This window comes from Schistocerca serialis, chromosome 1 (assembly GCF_023864345.2).
Source record: "Schistocerca serialis cubense isolate TAMUIC-IGC-003099 chromosome 1, iqSchSeri2.2, whole genome shotgun sequence".
Classification (NCBI taxonomy): domain Eukaryota; kingdom Metazoa; phylum Arthropoda; class Insecta; order Orthoptera; family Acrididae; genus Schistocerca; species Schistocerca serialis.
In genome coordinates this window covers 342,606,552-342,611,721 of record NC_064638.1, presented here as the reverse complement: position 1 = coordinate 342,611,721, position 5,170 = coordinate 342,606,552, and positions in this window count along the sequence as shown.

The window sequence follows — 5,170 nt, the reverse complement described above, 5'->3', positions numbered from 1 at the left end:
TTGAAAACTATACCTCTCTTTCGAAAGCTATTCCAATAATCTGACAGCTAATCCTAGTCGTATGCAATGTGAAGTGGGCTACCACGACAGGGCAACAGCTACAGCAACATCTGCACAACTCACTAATAGTCCGGCTAGGATTAATAGAAACAAACAAAGTACATGCCGTTGCCACAGTTCTCGACCCAAGATTCAAAACATTGCCATTTACGAATCCCATTCATTCAAAACATGCCGTTGCAAGCCTAATTGCAGAGTGCACAAACGTGGTAGAGACCGTACGATCTACTCATTCGGTGGCCACGAATACCATTTCGCACAAAACGCCAGTAGTTCCTTATGGGCTTCTTTCGACGAAGAGGTTTCCAATAAAAATATAATGAAAAGCGCTTGTGATAGCATAGACCTGGAGGTACAACGATATTTGGAAGAACCGTACCTACAACACACGGATAATCCTTTACTACTGAAAAAAAAAGAAAACTGTTACCCAGGTCTAGCTGTCGTGGCAAAAAAAAAAAATCTTGCAATACCTGCAACTTTTGTTCCCAGTGAAAGAATATTTTCGAAAACAGGACTACTCATAAACAAACAAAGAAGCAGACTAACAGGCCAATTGGTTAATAAAATCATATTTCTAAACAAAAATCGACGGCAGTGCAGCAATGGCATGTAAAAATGCCTTCTACTGAACAACTGTTGTTTCCTTTCTTTCTTCAGTAAGTAAACGTATGTACGCAATTTCTGTGTATAAAAGGCTATAGCACTTCTCTTTTACATTTAAGCATGCATGCATACATGCAGAATGTACAAGGTAATTTATTTTGTAAGAACAAAGCTTCTGTTTCATGCGAATTCTGTGCTTTGTTTTAAACAACAGTTCTATGATTTTTGTCTTATGAGACATATACTAATACTTCAGTACACATTAATAACGGTAGTACAGTTGATATCAGTCACTGAATTTCAAAGTTTTCCATGCACGTACGTACAACGAGTAAGACCGCTGCGGCTTAGTGCTTCAAGTACTGAAGGTTTGCGCAATTTCTCAGAGAGCTCAGCATTGCCAACTTCTCGAGCGTACCTGAGACATTCTCGAGAAATTGCCTTCGCGTCGCGCGTTTCTTTTGCGCGATCATAGCCCATCCCTAGCCAGAACATCAGCTTACCAGAAGAGTGTCCTTCATAGAGGGGCACAATTATATAACCACCTTCCTAACAACATCAAGTTGGTAAAGCAAGATAGCTTTCTCAAAAAAAAAAGCTGAAGTCATTTCTGATGGACCACAGTTTCTACTCTGTAAATGAATACCTCTCAGAGTGAAGCAGAATTTTATAATGTTAAATTAATGAACAATTTATGGCAATTATTTGTTTATTAAAGTGTAGTAGTTGTACATGTAATGTTGTATTAATGTAGATATTTGTAGTCCACAGCATTATAGTGTTTTATTTGTCTCACAACATACAATTTCTAATCATATGATTAGTGTACAGGAGACACGTCAAAAAAATGGATACCACAACTTGGGCCTAATTGGTCCAAAGAATTTTAACATTAATATAAACTTTTATTTTTCTTTCCTCCCTTTTGTGAAGGACAGCTACATTTACACACAAGACTATATGTAAATTTATCCTGCTCAAATCTTCAGTTCATCCTTCATGAACTCCTCAACACTGTAGCTGCAGCGTTTGACAAGTATATCATGTAGCTTTGTTTTCAGTGTCTCTTGGTTCATACTCAAAACATTCTTTCCTTTTAACTTGTTATGAATTTTCATTGCCATATACTGAGGAGACTGCGCATATATGTTTAAGCAATGAGTGGGAAGCATAAAATTGTCTTTGTTTCTGATGTTATAAGCATGATTGAAACAGTTTTTCTCGAATAACTCTAAATTGCTATGTAGAAACATGATAATATCATAGATGTATAAGGAGAGAACTGTTAATAACTGTTGTTTTTCAAATAGTGGGCAACATGATGTCCTTGGATGGGCAGTACACATGTTCCTTATTATTCTTTTCTTAACTTTAGTATGCACAATATATTACTTGAATTTCCCCAAAAAATAATACCATACCTTACAACTGATTGAAAATAGCTGTGGTATGCAATTTTCCTTGTATTCATGTCTGCTGCACCAGCTAATATTTGCATAGCAAATGCAAAGCTACATAATTTGTTTAACAGGTAGTCAACATGTTTATTCCAATTTAACTATTTATGTAGGTTTAACCCTAAAAACTTCACAGAATCCACTTCTTCTATATCCTGATTTTTATGAGTTATTTTAATTTCTTGGGGCTTTGACTGTTTTTTTTATGAATTGGACCATGTGGGTTTTGGGGATGTTAGATCTTAATCCATTCAGTTGGAAACATGTTTCTAGTTTGTTCATTGTGTTTGTAATGTAGAGAGGGATGTTTTCTGGCTCCTGGTTTTCAATTAATACAGATGTGTCATCTGCAAATAAAATCGATGGAGCATTTATATTGTTCGGTAAATCATTAACATAGAACAAAAAGAAAATAGGTCCTAGTATCGAGACTTGAGGGACACCTTGGGCTACTGTTTTCCATTTTGAATAGTAATTTGCTGCATTTGATGAGACAATCACTCTTTGTTTCCTGTTTGATAAGTATGAAGTGAGCCAATTTAGAACATTACCCTTGATCCCATACTTGTCAAGCTTATAGATGAGCAGTGCATGATTTACAGAGTCAAAGGCTTTTGTGAGATCACAAAATATTCCTGCAACTTTATTATGGTTGTCTAATGATGTGCTGATCTTGTCGATAAACTTGATAATTGCATCAGTAGTACTTTTTCTCGCTTGAAACCAAATTAGTTTTCTGTAATAATATCATATTTCTCCATAAAATTTCGAATCTGCATAGCAGCAGCATTTTCAAAGATTTTTGATAGGACTGGAGGGAGGGAAATGGAACGACAATTCCTCATATCCTCTCTTGACCCTTTTTGAGCAACGGTTTTACTTCTGCATACTTCAGCACCTCTGGGAAGCTTCCTTGTTCAAAGGATTGGTTTATTATTTTAGAGAGTGGGTATCCTATTATTTTACACACAAATTTAAGAACTTTTGCTGGTATTCCATTCCAACATGCAGAATTTTTGTTTTTTAGTTTTAATATAATTTTTTCTACATCTGTTGTTGAAACTGTTTTGAATTTTGTGAGGCATTCAGAATTATGATTTAGTCCAAAGGGACATACATTGTTCTCATAATCTGCAACTTTAACCTCTGATTTCACTACATTAATGTGTGTGTGTGTGTGTGTGTGTGTGTGTAATTTATAACTTTCTGGATCATTTATTGACTTGTCCTATATCCGTACAAGACCTCACAGGACCAAATCTAAATAAATAAATTTATCAAGTGACTCCACAATAAACACTCCAGATTTGACATTGAGTCAATCTATTACTGGTATTTCAGACAAAATCGCAGCAGAGAGTCACAATAAACACTGGTCACCTGCCTCCATGACAGACATTAATCTAAATACCTTCAACTTTTGCATATGACAAAACAGGACATGTTCCAATGCTAGTGATTATAACTGTTATGATACTCACATTAATGACCTCAACCACAGTGCTATTATGGTTGAACAACTGTGTCCTGTGCCATACCACCCTGCAGTTCCATTTTGTCATCCATCTGCCAGTGGATTATGGGATCAGGGTTTGCATTGCCATTTGGTGCCTGTACATTCAGATTTTCGAAATCATATTCCAACTGCTGCAACTAAATGTAAGTTCTGTGAGACAGACTATGATGTCACTCATATATCAGCTGCTCTGGCCATCACAACTGACTCGCATCCAATCCAGCACCATGCATCACATTTGCATCACCTGTATCCAGCACCAAAACCAACTACTGACTCTCAGAACATGTTTTTCATGACCTTGCCTCAGCAAGGACACATACCACTGCCTGCTAGTTTGAGTGACGTCACACCCGCACCAGTGAAGCTGCAAACAACTGCATGTCCACTCAAACTCCATGAGACACAGACAGTGCAACTGGGTAATAAATGGACCATGCCTTTCTTCTTTATGGTACCAGGACCTCATGTGCACTCTCACATGCATTTTCCACCATCTCAGACATCTGACACTGGGAGAGTCATACCAATCGCATCGGCACCGGAACTTCACTCACACATGCGGCTGTTCTTCAAGCAGCTACCTAAGTTCTACACACATCATTGCATGATGCTGATGCCATCCGTACTGAGGCATGATCTGTCTCCTCATGCACTGCCCTACTTCAAGTGACATTTCCTACCTGTCACACACAGCACAGCTCCTGCACTGCCCGTGTCTCCCATGCCATGCCCACCTCAGGATGGTGCCTTAAAATCAAACCATTGCCCTCAGCTAGAGTTTGGTGTCAGCTAGTGGCATCACTGGGGGTGACAAGAATTTTGCCACTCTTGTTAACCACCGTAGAGACAGTGCAGATCTTATTAGTGCCTTGGTGTTGGACATTACAGCTTCTCACAAATACGAAACTGCCAAGGCACTACTGCTACAATGGTAAAACACATGGCTGAACATCAGCTACATCTCATCATCAATGAGACTTCTTTGGCCAACAGCACACCTTCTTCACTCTGGGGCCAGCTGCGAGTTCAAGTTGACCCAATGCTCCTGCCTGATCATATACTATGGACAGTTTGGTTCCTAAAATTGCCAGAGAACATCAAAACAGTGATTCTAGTGCATGAGGAGATACTGCCAGAAATTAAACTTCGGTTCACTAACAGAATGCAGGCACTATCACAATACCGCATTCTAATCAATGACCAACAATGCTGCATTCTAATCAGTGACCAACAATGCTGCACTGCAGTTGGCACTCAGTACACCTGCACCGAAAGCAATTTTGCATTACCCCAGCTGAGCTGCTCCTACATTCCATGTAGAGACAGACCATCCGACAATGGCAGGACCAACCCAAGCCAGGCTGTGCCCCCCCCACCCCCCCTCCTACCACCCTGAGCACCTTTCACGGCTCCAGCAGACAAAAGTCTCCTATCGCTACAGCTGAGGTTGATGTGCTCCCACCTGGTCATTACCCCGACTCTATGTATAAACAAAAGCCATGCTGACCAAGTGCATCACCTGCTTCCG